At 45.8% G+C, this 19,212-nt stretch overlaps 1 protein-coding gene across 1 annotated transcript in view; it reads right to left on the bottom strand.

Moving 5' to 3' along the window:
- The window catches only part of rph3ab (rabphilin 3A homolog (mouse), b), a 189,377-nt gene extending 170,735 nt beyond the window's left edge, over window positions 1-18,642 (bottom strand). Inside the window, exon 1 of the mRNA XM_078421804.1 lies at window positions 18,538-18,642. The gene's annotated coding sequence lies outside the window, so the exon portion shown is untranslated. The remainder of the gene's footprint in view (window positions 1-18,537) is intronic.
- Window positions 18,643-19,212: the final 570 nt, after the last annotated feature.

Raw genomic sequence — 19,212 nt, 5'->3', positions numbered from 1 at the left:
CAGCCCACCACGGTGAAGGGGTTGCAGGAGTTTGTAGGGATGGTGAATTTCTACCACAGGTTCGTGCCGGCAGCAGCACGGATCATGCGTCCGTTCTTCCAGTGTCTCGCGGGCAAGCCTGTCGAGTTAGAGAGGTCCGCTGCGGCCGAGACGGCCTTTGAGGCAGCTAAAGTGGCTCTGGCAGACGCCACCATGCTTGTCCACCCGAGCTCCTCCACCCCCACGGCCCTGATGGTCGATGCGTCGGACGTGGCGGTGGGAGGGGTCTTGGAACAGCATGTTGGTGGCAGTTGGCAGCCCTTGGCATTTTTCAGCCGACAGCTTAATCAGGCTGAGCTGAAATATAGCGCCTTTGACCGGGAGCTTCTGGCTCTCTAGTTAGCTGTCCGCCACTTTAGGTATTTCCTAGAAGGCCGCCCGTTCGTGGCCTTTACTGATCACAAACCGCTGACTTTTGCTTTTTCAAAAGTGTCGGACCCATGATCGGCCCGCCAGCAGCGGCACCTGACTTCCATCTCAGACTTTACCACGGATGTTCGCCACGTCGCGGGTAAGCTTAATGCCGTTGCTGATGCCCTGTCCAGGCCAGCCGTTTCTCCAATTTCAGCGGTGGAATGCGAGGTAGATTTCCAGGAGCTTGCGGAGGCACAGCACCTGGCAGACACTGCCTCAGCATATAAATCCACCACTTCGGGGTTGAAGTTGGCCCAAGTGGCTTGTGGGCCTGCGGGTACAAAAGTCTGGTGTGATGTTTCCCTCCCCCACCCCAGGCCGGTGGTGCCGGCCGCCCTTCAGCGCCGGGTGTTTGATGCCATTCATGGGCTGGCGCACCCGTCCATTCGCTCCACCTCCACCTTAGTGGCCGCTAGATTTGTGTGGCATGGCCTGCGGAAGCAAGTAGCCGCGTGGGCCCGATCCTGTGTTCCCTGCCAGACCTCTAAAGTTCACCGGCATGTCCAACCTCCTGTGCAGGAGTTTGTGGTTCCTGAGGTCCGTTTTTTCCACATTCATGTTGATTTAGTTGGGCCTTTACCTTCCTCTAGGGGCTACACTCACCTACTCACGGTGGTTGACAGATTTACTCGTTGGCCGGAGGCCTTCCCGTTGTCCGACACCTCCGCCGCCTCTTGTGCCCGGGCCCTGGCCCTGCATTGGGTGGCCCGTTTCGGTGTTCCGTCCGTCATTACCACCGACCGGGGGTCCCAGTTCACCTCTACCCTTTGGGCTACGCTAGCGGAGCTGTACGATTCCAGGTTGCAGCAGACCACGGCGTATCACCCACAGGCTAATGGGCCCGTGGAGAGGTTTCACCGACAACTTAAGTCTGCCCTCAGTGCGCGGCTGGACGGCCCTGATTGGGTGGATCAGCTGCCCTGGGTCCTTTTGGGCCTCCGCACTGCTCCTAAGCAGGATCTCGGAACTTCGTCTGCTGAGCTGGTATATGACTCGCCACTCAGAGTGCCCGGGGGATTTCCTTCCGGAGTCCTCTGGTCAGCAACCCTTGGTTCCGTCGGTTTTAGCATCACTCCGGGCGCGAGTGGGTTCCCTAGCTCCGGTTCCTACTTCACGTCACGGGTGTTCCATGGTGCATGAACCGCCTGCCTTGAAGGACTGTGAATTTGTGTTTCTGCGTAGGGATGCCCATCGTTCCCCGTTGCAGAGGGTCTATGAAGGACCGTTCCGCGTGTTGCGTAAAGGAACGGTCACTTTCGCCTTAGATGTTGGGGGCAGGAGTGAGCTCGTCTCTGTGTCCTGACTCAAACCTGCCCACTTGGAACAGGACCGCCCTGTCCTGGTCGGTCAACCGCCTCGACGGGGCCGTCCTCCTGCAATTCCCTCCGACCCGGGACATCCTGCTCCTGTGGTTCCTGCAGCCCCTCTCCTTACTCGTTCTGGTCGCGAAATCCGGCTCCCTGCTAGATTCCGTACCTCGGGTTCTGGGGGGGTCATGTAGCGACCATAGGGATTGGTCCTGAGAGTCGAACCCTCAGATTGGCCAGCGAGGTCACGTGGTGGTTTTGGCGCCCAAAACCAGTCAGTGGGAAGAGGACTTTGATGTGAATAGTTTGAGTTAATGGTCGTCTGCGATCTCGTTTGTTATCCTTTGTAATTGAATATTGCTACCGCAATAAACTTATTTAACAAAGTACAAGCCTTCAGACTCGCCATAGTAGCATCGTAATCACTGCATAGTTGCATGGTGATCATGATGGAATAGAATTAAGCCAACTAATGTATATGCACACTGTGAATGACTCGATTGTAGTTATGTATTGTCTTTCCGCTGACTGAATAGCACGTAACAAAAGCTTTTCACTGTACCTTGATACATGTGACAATATACTAACCTGTATTATTTGATGCCCTCGCCACCCAGGACTATAGCTGACAGGGCTAATTCCATCCAGGGCCTTTACCCATTTATTTGTCTGCTCTAAAACACAGTTTATCAAGGGCGCGGTCAGTTTTTGGATAATTGTCCCTATTGATGACCATGTTAATAGTTCAGAAGAGGGACGCTGGTGTGCTGGCCAATCCGGACTGGAGGCACTGCAGCAGCCTGGGGTTCGCCTTGGATCAGGCGCCGCTCCACAAGACCGAGCGCACAGACTGGACTAGACTTTGAAAATGGTGCCAAAACCTGGCAACTCTTGTATACTGTCACAGTGGATTATTTCTACACATTTTATAATTAATCGTGGATTTTTCTTAGGTATGGTAATACTTTACTGAATTGTAAGCAAAAAAAGAATTTCACTCTACCTGTTGTACGTGTGATAATAAAGAACCATAGAACTGTTAAATCAAAACAAACACTCGTTCAATGGTTCAACTCCCACAAATGTCCTCAAGCATCAGAGACAACACAGGATTTTTTTCAGCTTCTTTGAACTTCACCCCTAAGATTTTCTGCAGGTGGTTAGGGTAGGTGTCATTGACATGAATATTGTCATAATTTCCTGATGAGTGCTGATCCTGCTGTCTAACGGATGGAGCATACTGAAACTCACACTGAGGTACAATAAATTACCAAGCAGATTGATAAGCTGCAGGCTGGTGTGTTTGATGCAACTTTTTTTTTCATGTCTTCTCCTTTGATCCTTCATGGCTTACTTCAATATCTCCTCTAATTTCATGGTACAGAGTTTCATACATCAGCAGAACTGGTATCTTCATGTCTTCTAGCTGACCACACCTTCCCTTTCTTACCTTTCTTCACGGAACTGATTGGAACAGACTCTTTCCACTTTATTGCATTAAGAGACAACCAGCCTGTGTTTGGGGAATTCAAAGATAGACACAAAATGCTAGAGTAACTCAGCGAGTCAGGCAGCATCTCTGGAGAAAAGGAGTAGATGACGTTTGGGTCGGAACCCTTTTTCAGACTGAAAGTAGAGGTGGGGGTGAAATAAACTGGAGGCGAGAAAAGGCTAGAACAAATCTGGGACGGCAACAGATGACCTCAGCAAGGGTGGAGCCCATTATTGCCCATTGTTGGCTGGTGAAAGTGTGATAAGAGGGATACAAGAATGTGACCAGTGGAACAGGTAGCATGATGGGTGGAGGGGGGTTGAAGAAAGGGAGGAGGGGAAGGAATCCTGCCAACATCCCTATCAAAACATGTTCCACCGTCTGCTCAGTGTAATAGAACTACAGTATATGAATTTGCAGCACAAAAGGTAGCTATTGTGCACGGTGGCCATGCCAGACAAGAAAGAGCCGGGCCCTGCCTAGATTCCCCACCTATACCTCCAGAGAAAATAGGTTTAAGGTGAGAGGGGAAAAAATGTAATAGGAAGTCAAGGGGCAACTGACAGTGGTAGGTATGTGGAACGAGCTGTCAGAGGAGATGGTTGAGGCATGTACTATCACAACATTTAAAAGAAATTTGGATGGGTACATGGATAGGAAAGGTTTAGAAGGATGTGGACCAAACACAGGCAGGTGGGATTAGTGTAGATAGGGCATCTGGGTCGACCTGGGCAAGTGGGGCCATAGGGCCTGTTTCTGTGCTGTATGACCTCATGACTCTACCTTACCACTCAAGATTCCAGCATCTGTCATTTCTTCTCTCTCCAACACAGCTTATTAAATGTGCATCAAAAGACAGTTTGTGATTTGAATTGTTGTCATTACTACTTGTCATCTCCTGAAATTATCTTACGCACAATTGACTGTAGATAAATGCAACTGCAGTAATTACGTATATTTGAATGAGAACTGGATGCAATAAGAAAACCTGTTTATTGATGGCAATATCTCGACAGATTGCAGTATAAGTCTGCAGTGAAATCCCAAACAAAACTAGTAAATTTAAACACGTTTATTGAAGCATAACATTTTGTAACACTGCGTTCTGCTTCAGAGAAATTAGAGGAAAGGAAATTAATCTTTTAAGATTTTAGGATTTCTTGGCTCCCACTATAATACCCTGCAGGCTCCATAGATTTGTTTACATTTATTTATGCACCTGGTAATTGATGGCCACAATTTTATTGAATGCAGAAGTGACAGGCTTTTAAAAAAAATAACTTTTTAGTTTTAGATTTAGTTTTAGAGATACAGCATGGAAACAGGTCCTTCGGCCCACCGAGTCTGTGTCGACCAGCGATCCCCGCACATTAACACTACCCTACACACTCTAGGGACAATTTTATACTTATACCAAACCAATTAACCTACAAACCTGTACCTCTTTGGAGTGTGGGAGGAAACCGAAGATCTCGGTGAAAACTCACGCAGGTCACGGGGAGAATGTCCAAACTCCGCACCCGTAGTCAGGATCGAACCCAGATCGTAGAGTCATATAGTGTGGAAACAGGCCCTTCGGCCCAACTTGCTCACGCCAACCAACATGCCCCATCTTCACTAGTCCCATCTGCATTTGCCCCATTAACCTATGTATCCATGAACCTGCCCAAATGTTTTTTAAACCTTGTGATAGTACCTGCCTCAACTACCTCCTCCAGCACGCCGTTCCATACACCTACTGCCCTTTGTGTAAATAAAGTTGCCTCTCAGGCTCTTATCAAATCTTCCCCCCCACCTTAAACCAATGTCCTCTGGTTCTTGATTCTTCTACTCTGGGTAAAAGTCTCTGTGCATTTACCCTATCTATTCCTCTCCTAATCTTACACACCTCTATAAGATCACCCCATCCTCCTGTGCTCAAACTTCTGGGAGCAGATCAGGTCAGCTCAAAACCCCAAACTACCTGTAATTTGGGCTAGAGATTCCTCTCTCGCCTGTAGAGTCTGTGACAGTGCAATGCTGTCTATCCAACAGGTTCTCTCTCTCCAGGATTCAATCTTGCCCCATTCTATGAAGTTAGCTCATATGCAGAACCCGATGACACTCCTGCCATAGACCTCATGCACCAGTTTTGGTCGGGAGTCACAACCTTGGGATGCCTGTGGACTGCCTCCAATTACTTGCTCTGGAGGAACCTTTGGCCAAAGGAGACTAAAGAATATTGTCTATTTGGCCAAAGTAGACTAAAGAATAAAGAGAGTGTACACACATGCACAATATCGATTGCACAGCAGAATGAAACATGAAGCTTCCAGCCTTCCATATGGAACCCATCTCCATTCAGGGAGGCAGTGAAGTATTTCACAAATTCTGCAATCTAGCTGCTAACAATCACTTGGCATTCAATGCACCTCCAGCAAGAACCAGACCTCCAGCTTCCATTTGGTGTGCAACTCTGACCATTGCATGTTGACCCAGAATAGTCCCTTCACCCTTCAGACATTAACATTAACCTGGCAACTACACCAGGGAATAGATCATGGAATCACAGTACAAAATAGGCCCTTCAGCCGACAAGTTCTGTACTAGAACAACTCATCAGTTCCACACACCGGCTACTTCTCCATAGCTCTGCAAGCTTTTCTTCATCATGTATCTATCCAATTCCCTCATGAAGGCCACAGTGGAATTTGCCTCCACCCCATAAAGTGGCACAGTGGTGCAGCAGTAGAGAATTACAGCGCCAGAGACCTGGATTCGATCCAGGGTATGGCTGCTGTCTGCCCGAGTTTGTACATTCTCACTGTGACCTTGTGGGATTCCTCTGGTTTCCTCCCACATTCCAAAGAGATGCAGGTTTGTAGGTTAATTGGCTTCTGTAAATTGTGCCTAGTATGCAGGATAGAATTAGTGTACTGGGTGATCACTGGTTAGCAGGGACTCGGTGGGCCAAAAGACCTGTTTCCACACTATATTTCTAAATTAAACTAAACTATTCTGCAGGCATTACCTTCTATGTTCCATCCATACACTGAACACATCTTTCCGTTTGTCACTCTTTAACTCTCTTCCTCTTTATTTCACACCTATGATGTCCGGTCCTCGATCCCGCTACCAAAGGGAACAGCCTCCAACTGTCCTCTCTGCCCATGGCCCTCTTTCAAATGTCTGCACAGTTTGAGTCACAACCAGCATCCACGATGTTGCCTGGTTTGCTTCCTCTCGCTGGGACCCGAGACCGAGAGCAGCTCTGTACTACTGCTTTGCTGTAGATCAACAACCTCACGGAAGCCTGAAGTCAGAACCTTATGCTCTGGGTAAACTTGGCAGTAGAGTCTTTAGTCTTTAGAGATACAGCCCAGAAACAGCCCTTCAACCCACCGAGTCTGAGCCGACCAGCAATCACCCCATATACTAGTTCTATTCTACACACTAGGGACAATTTTACAGAAGCTAATTAACTTACAGACCTGTACGTCTTTGGAACGTGGGAGGAAACCGGAGTACCGGAGAAAACCCATGCGGTCACAGGGAGAACCTATAAACTTCATACAGACAGCCACCCATAGTCAGAATCGAACCCAGGTCTCTGGCGCTGTAAGGCAGCAATTCTACCGCTGCGCCACTGTGCCGCCCCTAGTCACTTGGGAACCATCAGGGTGGACTAGGTTCAGATTAAAAGAGAATTACTTATAGAGCACAATGCAAGCACAGGTCCTCAGTGACTTTCACTTCAAAGCCTCTCTGATATTTGAGCAAATCTTTCATATGATCAATGAGAAGGTTGAATACTTTCCCTGGGGATCAGCGGTTCTTTTGTAATCTCTTTTCTGACTCAAGCACATTGATTCTGACTTCCCACTTGCCCCCCAATTTATTTACAGGCAAAGCTGGCATTTATTGACCATCCCTAATTGCCTTTTAGACAGTAGTGGTAAGTCACCTTCCTGAACACCTCATCCTTCTCGTGAAGATGGTGTTGTAGTCCCATGTTCCGGGATTTGATTTAGTTTAGAGATACAGCATGGAAACAAGCCCTTCGGCCCATCGAGTCTGCACCAACCAACAATCACTTGTACACTAGTTCTATCCTCCACACTGGGGACAATTTACAGAAACCAAATTAACCTATAAACCTGCATGTCTATGGAATGTAAAGCACCCGGAGAAAACCCAGGCGGTCACAGGGAGAACATACAAACTCCGTACCGACAGCACCCATAGTCAGGATCGAACCAATGTCTCTAGCATTATGGCAGTAACTCTACAGCTCCGCTACTGTGTTGCCCTATTTAGACCCAGTGACAATGCAAGACCAACAATATATTTCCAAGTCAAGACACAGACTTTGGAAGGGTGATGTTTCCATGAACCCACTGCCCTTGTCCATCGTGGAAACAGTCATTAGTCTGAGATGTGCAATTGAAGACTTGCTGAGCTATACACTCCCTCTTACAATTTGCGCATTCTGCAGCCACTGTACTATGGCAGGGTATGGCTGCTGTCTGCACCGAGTTTGTACATTCTCACTGTGACCATTTGGGATTCCTCTGGTTTCCTCCCACATTCCGAAGAGATGTATAAAAAAAGTTGCCCCTCAGGTTCCAATTAAATCTTTCCCCCTCTCACCTTAAACTCATGTCCTCTGGTTCTCGATTCCCCTACTCTGGGTAAAAGACTGTGTATTTACATAATCTATTCCAGGTTGATATATTGCTGTTGCTCTATGTTACAGAGGCTGAACATCAGCAGTCACCTCCCCATATCTCTCAGTAGACCATAGTGCCACCCCAGACCATTATGGCACCAATGGAATTGAAGAACTAGTATCAGCAATGGCAAACATGAAACCATTATTTGCAATTTGGGGAAGAGAATCTGCTACCCATACACAGTTTGGTCAATATACAGCCACAAGTACACAGCAAAAAGGCAGACTCTTAACTGCCTTCTGAAGTAGCAAACAAACCCATTCATTTTCAAGGTCAATGATATTATAGATGTGGAATGCATGCAGGGCTTGCACTTCTTGGCCACGCATTGTGAATGAATTTAAAACAAGGTTCCTATAGAAGCAAAGAACTGCAGATGCTGGTTTATACCAAAGATGGACTCAAAGTGCTGGAGTAACTCAGTGGGTCAGGTAGCATCTCTATCCTTTTTAGTCAGTGAATGGTGAATTTCTGGAATTTATTGCTATAGGCCAAGTCATTGTGTATTTCTAAGGCGGAGATTGACAGATTCTTGATTAGTAAGGGTGTCAAGGGTTATGGTATAAGGCAGGAGAATTGAGTTGAGAGGGAACGATAGATCAGCCATGATTGAATGGTGGAGCAGACTTGATGAGCCGAGGTCTGTGATCCTGTGATTTATGATCTTATGAACCTCTTCTCCAGAAATGCTACCTGACCTGCCGAGTTACTCTAGCACTCTGTGGCTATCTTTAAAAAGATTCTCTTTGTTTCTTCACAGTAAAATAGAAAGTTCGACTGAGGAGTGGGTGGAGGCCAAGAGAGGAAGAGTTATACCTTGTATAACTGATAATTTATTTTTTGATTGTTTATTGTACATTTATTCATTGTGTTGTTTGTGTTAATGTACCTGTAAAACTGCAGCAAGTAGAAATTTCATTTTGCCTGTCCTAGTGCATATGACAATTAAATTCTCTTGAGTGCAAGTGTACAGGAGATAAAGGAAATCAATTTCACAGTCCCAGGAGCTGCAGTGAGGGGAATGAGAGCCCAGACATTACAGAGTGAGACGTGCTTCTATATCCCACAGATCAGCAGAACTTAATGGCCGCAGGAATGGAATCGATAGCCCATTGGTGCTAAGAACAGTGCACAACTATGACTGATTCCGCAGGAGTAGGTTCAGACTAAGTGCATTCACATCTCCAAACCAACAAAACCACTCCAGTTCATCCACAACTTTGAAATCCAGTATACTTTCTATTAATTGTGCACTTAAGCATCCTGCGTGTCTATGTACTGCTTTATCAGGTGAGAGTTCCTTGAACGTTTCATTGATCTGTGGTCTAAACACTGACAAACATTTCACTGCTTCGACAATTGTGTGAAATTTATACTGTCATTGATGTCCGGTACATTAATCCCTTGCTACAAAATTCACTACCACATACAGAAGAAGGAATGGTGAGCCACAGGCTCCTCCGGCTCGAGACACAATCTCTTGCATCAGTTTCAGAGCACTGCAGTGGTACAGAGTGCGAGGGAGCAAGAGTAGAATTGGCTATAACATGGTTCAATATAGGCTGCTCTTGGGCCTACTATTACTGCTATAAGAACCAGCACACAGCAGCAGCAGTATTCCCAATGCTAATTCCCCATTAAACAGCAAGCTACAGTTAAAATGGGTACTTAGGGCAGGAGACACAGTGGTGGGCAGGGGATGTAATGACCAGAGGGATTACTGAAGCCAATAAAACCTGCATTTCTTTGGAATGTGGGAGGGAACCTGAGCACCTGGAAAAAACCCACGCGGTCACAGAGAGAACGTGCAAACACCGTACAGACAGCACATGTAGTCAGTATCGAACCCAAGTCTCTGGTGCTGTAAGACAGCAATTCTACCACTGCACCACTGTGCTGCCCTGTACAGTATGGGGAAACTAGTTTGCATTTATACAACACTTTAATCACCTATGATTTGCCCCAAAGGACCCTGCAGACAAGTACTTCGTGAAGTGTAGTCGTCATTGTGACAAAGAAAAAGAGTTAACTTGCACACAGCATCTACCACTAGTTTCAACAGCAGCTTCTTCCTTGCTGTTGTCAGTTTCTTGAACACTTCTCTCACATTTAGTTTAGTTTATTGACTATGTGTATAGTCAAAAGTTTTTGTTGTGTGCTAACCAGCGGAACGAATATTCATGATTACAATCAAGCCATCCACAGTGTACAGATACATGCAAAAGGGAATAATATTTAGTGCAAGATAAAGTCCAGTAAAGTCCGATTACAGATAGTCTGAGAGTCTCCAATGAGGTACATAGTAACTCAGGACCACTCTCTAGTTGTTGATAAGATGGTTCAGTTGCCTGATAGAAACTGTCCTTGAATCTGGAGGTATTTTCACATTTCTGTACCTCTTGCCAGATGGGAGAGGGGAGAAAAAGGAGTGGGTGTGAGACTCGTCCTTGATTATGCCGAGGATGAATTTTTGATATTCCAATCTTCCTCATTGCAGCCCTTGCACTTATTTTTACCTGCACTTTCTCTGTAGCTGTAACATTGTATATGACATTCGGTTCCTTTTTTCCCTTGCACTAGGTTAATGTGGTTATTTATAATATGATTTGGCTGGATAGCAATCAAAACAAATCTTTTCACTGCAGTTCAGTTAACGTCGCAATAATAAACCAATTCAATTTGTTTTCCAAAATGATCATAGAGTCTGAATACTATTTCAATTATTGAGTGACATTTAAATTATTGTACGAGTACACAACGTTTCTAAACTTTCTGGGCTTCTTTTGAGGTTTTCAGCACTCTTAAGCATTTTTTCTACCTTCTCGATTTGACTTCATTTCATTTAACATGACCACTGGGATAGGAATGGAACTCTGCCACGTCCAGTGCAAAGTATCATGAAAGTGATTCAGTGTAAAATATGATAAATGATATTGAAATGTAATAAAAAGGAACTGCAGATGCTGGTTTGTACCAAAGATAGACAGAAAATACTGGAGTATTTCATATACATTTACAATATACATTTCGGGTCGGGGCCCTTCTTCAGTCAGAAGAAGGGTACCGATCCGAAACGTTAACTATCCATTTTCTCCAGAGATGCTGCCTAACCCGCTGAGTTACTCCAGCATTTTGAGTGTACAATTCATTTATATAAACGCAATCAAAAGGGTGTTTCCTGCTTAAAACTGAAATTAATTTCAGTGAAATTGAGAGTTTATAATGATATCGGGGAAGGAAGGCGAGATAGATTGATATCCTATGCTAACCAGATTCATTTTGCAAACGTAAATTAACCTCATCACAATACAGGTTCCAATGTTATGCTTGCACGAGTGTGGAAAAGTCATTACTACTGGCAATGTAGAGCTAGTGAGAAATTAGTTCAAGCAATTGCAAGCCACACATTTTTATGTGCAATATGTTCATTTTACCCTTCACTGTGCTTAAAGAGCAGTTACCTAAATGGCACAAAAGACGGTCAATGATGGAACTCGAAGAACTGCGGAGTGGCAATGGGGGGGTCATGGATGAGAAACGCCAAGCTGCTCTTAACAAAATTAAGGGAGAAACACTCCTCCTGTTGTCAGCCGTGGATATATTTAATTATTTACTTTAGACTTTAGAAATACAGGGTGAAAATGGGCCCTTTAGCCCACCAAGTCTGTGCCGAACACTAATCACCCTGTTCACTAACACTATCTTCGCACTAGGGACAATTTACAATTTTACCGAATAACCTACAAACCTGGATGTCTTTGGAATGTGGAAGGAAACCAGAGCACCCGGAGAAAGCCCACTCTGTCTGAAGGAGACCATACAATCTCTGTACAGACAGCACCCATAGTCAGGATCAAACCCAGGTCTCTGGCGCTGTAAGGCAGCAGCTCTACCTTTGCTCCACTGCGCCACCCTCTGCTACGCCACGGTGCCGCCATTAACAATGGGCCGTGATTTAAAATTTTGAGCGCAGTGAGCCTAGCTGTTCGGCTCATAAGGCAAGTGAATGGGAGTGAATGGGAGGTGAATCATTTGGAAGGAGATTTCACACTATTCTCCAACTCCAAAGAGCATATCATAACATCTAAGCCACTTCCCCATTCGTCACAATCTGGTTTCTTAATATAGAATAAGGAAATGCTGGTTTACAAAAAAGACACAAAGTGATGGAGTAACTCAGCAGCTGACGCAGCATCTCTGAAGAACATGGATAGTTTCTTCTTCTGATAAAAGAGTCCTGACCCAAAAAGTCGCGGATCTATGTTCTCCAGGAATGCTGTCTGAGTTATTCCTGCACTTGGTGTCTGGTTTCTTAATATCCTGGAGTAAAGTGCAGCCTCCTCACAGATTCTGTAGCCAATCCAACATTCTTTCACCATCACCCAGGGAATGTGCCTCAATTTGAACTCAACTGGGAATCTGCTGAGGCAACAAATAAATTTCAATCATATTGAAAGAAAGGAAAGAAAGGAATCTTTGGTTCTATTTTTAGTATAATCCAGCATCTGCAGATCCTTTTTATTAGAAATCATCCTTTTACGACAAGGACGACTTATCAAGTCAAATACCAGCCAGTCACGACTACGACTGGGCCGTATATTCAGCCTAATGCCTCAAACAATGCGAGATATTCCACATTGAGAGCACATTTTGTCCTTCAACCATGCATAATGGACCAGTTTCTCCTCTCCCTTATCCTCCATTGTATATTCTGGATTGAATCCAGATGAGTGGGATAAAACCTGGTCGTGAGTTTAGGGGAAGCACCCACCCCACCCATTTATTGATCCGCAATAGATTGTGAAACACTTCTCACAAATCTGATCAGACTATTGAATATTCTTTTTGGTCAGGAACAAGAAAAATGTTCTGGTGTTAAAAGATGTACATTTGTGGGACCGGTGACCTGAGTGCTTAGGTTCCATCCCATGATCTGTGTAAGAATTCAACAATTATTTATGAAAACCTACCCAAAATCCCCATTTTTTAAAAACCAGACCTAGACCTGCAACTTTATTTTTGTTTAGTTTAAAGATGCAGGGTGGAAACAGGCCCTTTGGCCCACTGAGTGTGCACCAACAGCAATCACCCCATACACTAGCACTATCCTACATACTAGGAGCAATTTACAGAAGCCAATAAACCTACATACCTGCACGTCTTTGGAATGGGGGAGGAAACCGGAACAACCACTGAAAACCTGCGTCGCAGGTCACAGGGAGAAAGTACAAACTCCGTACAGACAGCACCTGGAGTCATGATCGAACCTGGGTCCCTGGCGCATTAAGGCACCAACTCTACTGCTGTGCCACTGTGCCACCCCATAGACTTGCAGATTTCCTGAAGGTGGCCATTAGGGCCTATGCCGGTGCTTGAAGAACACTTGTTTGACATGATAGATGAGCATTTAGGGATTTCAGAATCTCTAATAAAATTCATTATTATAATTTTTGTGCTAACAATTTTAACCCAGTGCCGGTCCAACTCTGGGTATGAGTTGAGAGCTGGTCCCTTAACTCCTACTAATTGGCACTGAATTGGCAGAGTATCTGACAAGGAAGCAGCTGCTCAGTGGAACCGTCACTCGAGCAGAACAAGTGCTCCTTTCTTTTCTTCTCTCTCCAGATATTATTGTATCTTTTCCCCAATCTCTCCCTCCGTCCAGCTTCACACGATCAACATTCAGACAGCCGTGAACATTACCTGAGTGGAAATGGTGGAATAAATCACTGAGGAAGAACAGAGATTACAAATGCTACATCGAATGTGGACTCATGTGTAGGAGCTTTATTAGGGATGTCTCTTGTTGGCATCATGGCTGATAATGAGCCAAAAAGTTATCAATAAATTGGTCAGGTGAACAATGAAACAGGTTGCAGATGGAATTCAGTTCATTGAGGCGTGAAGTAATGTTTCTGGCGAACATAAAACAGATGGACATCATAAACGACAGGATATTAAGAAATGTAAAGGATCTTGAAGTGTATGTCCAAGGATTTCTGCAGGAAAGGTTGATAAGGTGGTTAAAAAGGCATGCTGGATATTTAAACCTGCCAGGGCATGGAACACAAGAGAAGGATGGGTGGTCTTGCTATAACTCACCATAACACAGTTGTTGGGGCTGAAAAAATAAAGTTTTGTGGAGACATTGTTGATTGCAGTCTAGTTTTCTTTTAAATATGGAAGCCCAAAGGGAAGAGAATAAAATTATGGTCGACTTGGACAGGAAGACTCATTCTGCCTAGCAGAGGGAGAAGTAACAATGTGGCATAGATTTAAGTTAATGGGTAGAAGAATTAAGGGGTGTTCAAGAAACTTTTTTTCTTTCAATGGGTGGTAGGGTCAGGAACTCAATGCAAGAGAGGATAGTGAAAACTGAAACCTTCATCACATTTAAAATGTACCTGAAAGAACATGTAAAGAAATCATCATCTACAGCATCTTGGATGGGGAGGTGGGAAATTGGTACAACTCTATTTTTGGTTGGCAAGGGCAAAATGAGTTGAATGGCCTCAAATACACCATATAATTCTTTGATCATAATCTGCTGTTCCATTGATAAACAGGTTTGAGTCGTTGACTTTAGATTGGCACAACATCAGATATCGGCCTGACAGCAGGATGCAGTCTTGGATTTACATTAAGGGCTGAAATACTGGCTTTGTCGGACTTTGTGTTGCGTGGGAGTCACAGGGGGGAGGGGGATATTGGGAGGGGGACATAGCTGGGTGGAGATTAGAGTGGCAACATGTGTCAAGGTTGAGGAAGGATGTCCTTGCTATTGAGATAGTGCAGCGTAGGTTCACGAGGTTAATCCCTGGGATGGAGGGACTGTCATATGAGGAAAGATTGGAAAGACTGGGCTTATATTCACTGGAGTTTAGAAGGATGAGAGGGGATCTTATCGAGATGTATAAAATTATAAAAGGACTGGACAAGCTAGATGCAGGAAAAATGTTCCCAATGTTGGGGAAGTCCAGAACCAGGGGCCACAGTCTAAGAATAAAGAGGAGGCCATTTAAAACTGAGGTGAGAATGAACGTTTTCACCCAGAGAGTTGTGAATTTGTGGAATTCTCTGCCACAGAAGGCAGTGGAGGCCAATTCACTGGATGAATTTAAAAGAGAGTTAGATAGAGCTCTAGGGGCTAGAGGAATGAAGGGATATGGGGAGAAGGCAGGCACAGGTTTCTGATTGTGGATGATCAGCCATAATCACAATGAATGGCAGTGCTGGCTCGAAGGGCCAAATGGCCTCCTCCTGCACCTATTTTCTATGTTTCTAAGATTTTAAGTAATTACCCTATTAACATTGAGGTTTCAGGTGTAACTCCTGTGGGAATTATAGTAGGAGATTGTAGAAACAGTGAACTGCAGATGCTGTTTACTACAGCTAAAACAGAGTTGATTTAAACCGTTCTGTGTCAATGAGATGTGGAGTTTCTTGGCTATCCCCTAAATGTTATTTAGGAAAACACAAAATGCTGCAGAAACTCAGCAGGTCAGGCAGCACGGTGGAGGAAACAGTGGGGCGGCACAGTGGCACAGAGGTAGAGTTGCTGCCTTACAGCGTCAGAGAACCGGGTTCGATCCTGACAATGGGTGCCGTTTGTACGGAGTTTGCACGTTCTCCCTGTGACCGCTTGGGTTTTCTCCGGATGTTCCGGTGTCCTCCCATTCCAAAGAAGTACAGTTTTGTAGGTTAATTGGCTTCTGTAAATTGTAAATTGTTCCTAATGTGTAGGATAGTGCTGGTGTAAAGGGTGATCATTGGTCGGCGTGGACTCAGTGGGCTGAAGGTGTCTGTTTCTGCACTGTAGGTCTAATGTCAAAACTAAAGAAAAGGCACACAATGTTTTGGGTCAGTAACCTTCTATAGACTCGACAGGAAGACGTTTCAGGTTTGGACACTGCCACAGATTCAAAAAGACAGACAACATTTCAGGTCAGGACCCTTCTTCAGGCTGAGATCCTCTAGTACTTGGTATTTTGCTCCAGAATGTTTGCTCAAGGTTCCAGCACCTGCAGTTTATGGTGCCTCAATCAAATGTCATTATTTACAGAAGGGCCAAGGCTCAGCTGGAGCAAGTATTTTCAACAGGAGGGTGTCAGGGTGGTGGCCAAATGCATTGACTAAACCTTGAATGAATCAACAAACAGAACCTGGAGTAATCCCAAAGGCTTTGAAAAACTTTCCATAAATAAGGCAATTCCCACAGACACTTGGTTAAATCTGGAGAGACACAACTTGTTGTGAGACATCAAGAACAGAGAGAAAAAGGTAAGGTCTGTTGACTGACTTTCTACTCCATGAGAACCTGACTGATCCACTTTCTCCAGATTCCCCTTCCCTAGCGGGCCCCATAGCAGAAGCCTCCGCGTCGCGGGGCTGGAAACTGGAAGGTCCTGAGCTAATTCTGCTACCACCATCATCTATTGTACAAGTGATGGCTCCCACTGATTGTCGCCGGAAGCTTGCACCCTTTTCAGGACGAACGATGACAGTGATGTAACATTTGAAACATAGAAGATGGACACGAAAGAAGAAGAACACCTTGCGCATCATAAAGTCCACAAAACTGTCAAAAACCACCTTAATATTACTCAATGGCTGAACATCCGCAGCCTCTGGGCTTAACAATTCCAGAGATACAATCTTAAAAGAAAATGCCGCTACTTTAATAACCAGGCAATTACAAAAATAATTGGGAAAGCACGATAAAATGACAGACGTATATATTATTTATTGTTCTTGAACAAAGTTTCATTGTGATTACACTCAAAACGTGAATCATGTGGTATTTCATGGGGGGGCACACAGTGGTGCAGTGGTAGAGCTGCTGACTCACCGCGCCAGAGAACTAGGTTCGATCCAGACTACAGGTGCTGTCTGTATGGAGTTGTCCGTTCTCCCAGTGATTGTACGGAGTTTGTCCGTTTCTCCGGGTGCTCTGGTTTCCTCCCACATTCCAAAGATGTGCAGGTTTGTATGTTAATTGGTTTCTGTCAATTATCTCTAGTGTGCAGGATAGAACTAGTGCACGGGTGATTGCTGGTCGACAGGGATTTGGTGGGCCAAAGGGCCTTTTTGCACACTGTGTCTCTCAACTAATGTAAATAAACTAAAATTTACAATCAGAATTTTTTTTTAATCTGCTCCCCAGTTGCTCTGTTTCTTTTCCTTCACTGGTTTCTATCAACCTTGAGGTTCCTTTCCCCATTCTTCACGGGTGCCAAATAAGCCTGCTTATCCACTCACCAGTGGGTCAGGCAGCCTCCATGGAGGCAAAGAGATGGGCTATGTTTTGGGTCAAAATCGTTGTTGGTCCACTGATTTCTTCCAGCAGTTTGCCTTTTTTTCCTTTCAGTTTCCAACATCCACATCTTCTTGTGCAACCACAGATCATCTCAGCAAAGATCTCCCCTAGTGCCTGCCACCATTCCTTCAGAAAATGGCCCAAAGGACAACCCTTAGGAAAGTCACCTGAAAACACCAGTTGTCAGTTTGTGGGTGGTGCAGCGGAAGAGTTGCTGCCTTACAGGACCAGAGGCTTGGGTTCAATCCTGACCACAGGTGCTGTCTGTACGGAGTTTGTATGTTCCCCCTGTGACCGCACGGGTTTTCTCTGGATGCTCTGGTTTCCTCCCACACTCCAAAGACACACAGGTTTCTAGGTTCACTGGCTTCGGTAAAATGGTAAATTGTCCCTGGTGTGTAGGATGCTAATGTATGTATGGACTGATCGCTGGTTACCGCAGACTCGGTGGGCCGAAGTGCCTGTTTCTACACTGAATCTCTAAAGTCTAAAGGAGGTAGTTGAGGCAGGTACTGTAATAACATTTAAGACATTTGGTCAGTCCATAGATAGGAAAGGTTTGGAGGGATATGGTCCAAATGCAGGCAGGTAGGACTAGTATAGAAGGGGCATCTTGGTCAGCATGGACAGGTTGGATTGAGGGACCTGTTTCAGTGCTGTGTTGTCTATGACTCTAAGACACAGGAGGGAGATAATAGAGAGGTGAAGCAAGGTTACACTTGGAGTGATACTTTTCCAGCTTCATTCACAAAGAGCATCTGGTGTAAATCTCTCACTCTCTCTCCTTTGAAATCCCAGGCTTCTGAGGAACAAATAAACCCATTAACATTTCAGACAAGGGTCTGGTGGACCTAGTGGGTCTTTCTCTGAGTCCAACTGTTAGCTCCCCAGTCTGTGCAGTCGCCCCAGTCTGTCCCCCGCTATGGCGGGACAGGAGGTAGGGGATCTCCACTCAAGGAGCCAGCAGAGCGGGGAGCCAGTTGTTCGCCTCCGCGGGACAGCACCGTCGCTCATCTAGGGTCTGTGAGTTACAGAGTAACGCTGGAAATATTAATGTGGCCAACACTGGAAATAGTGGCAACATGTTGCCGCCTGAACATTTTCACATCGAAGTGCACCTAAGCAGACAAGCGTCCTGCCTTCCACTGCTCATGCGAAACGCCAAATTATCAACCCCCCCAGCCCTCCACTCCCCTCAATTCCAAGAGAAAATTAGCAGCATTTCTCAGTTGATCGTATTAATGTTGTCCTCCCTACCTTTCCCCTCACACGGTGTGAAGAGGCGGCTGCTGCCGGCGGCGTCGTCCTGCCCGCGCCTTCCAACGGTACCAACCTGTCCGCGCGCCCGCCCGCCGCGTCGTCCTGCCCGCGCTCCTCGCGCTCCCGCGCCTTCCAACGGTATCGCCCTGCTCGCGCCCTCGAGCATGCTCACTCGGTGACAACCCCCTGCCCATCACCTCGTCAAACCCCGTGCCGCCCTCAGCCGCTGCCTCCCCTCTCATCCACCTGCTCCTACCATGTGGCACTCTCACTGGAAACTCTCTCAGGTGGAGCCAAAACACAAAAACAAGAGCCCGCCACCCATTTTCCGGCAACTGGTGGGCCGGCGCCTCCTTTCATTCGGACAGAATTACGAGAGAGTGATTTCCTCGAAAGGGGGACTGATCTCGAACTAATCAATACTTCTGCGGCTGGACCTCCTCGGATCGACGGGTCAAATTTGCGCCCTGCTGTGGAGGAGGCTCTGGAACTCTGGCCCGACCGGAGCAGGCAGATCCGTTCCCATAGCCTGTGGGCCTGTTCCAGTGCTGGACTGTTCTATAATCTGAGAGTAAGATGGACTGAAGGATCTGCTACTAATTCTATTTCTCATGTTTCTTGTCTCAGCTCAGGTCTTGAACGTACCAAAGGACAAATCGGCATCGAACGTCA

The sequence above is a fragment of the Rhinoraja longicauda genome, chromosome 25, assembly GCF_053455715.1.
Source record: "Rhinoraja longicauda isolate Sanriku21f chromosome 25, sRhiLon1.1, whole genome shotgun sequence".
Taxonomy (NCBI): Eukaryota; Metazoa; Chordata; class Chondrichthyes; order Rajiformes; family Arhynchobatidae; genus Rhinoraja; species Rhinoraja longicauda.
Note: the sequence above shows the minus strand (reverse complement) of the source record. Positions and strands in the feature narration are given on the sequence as shown.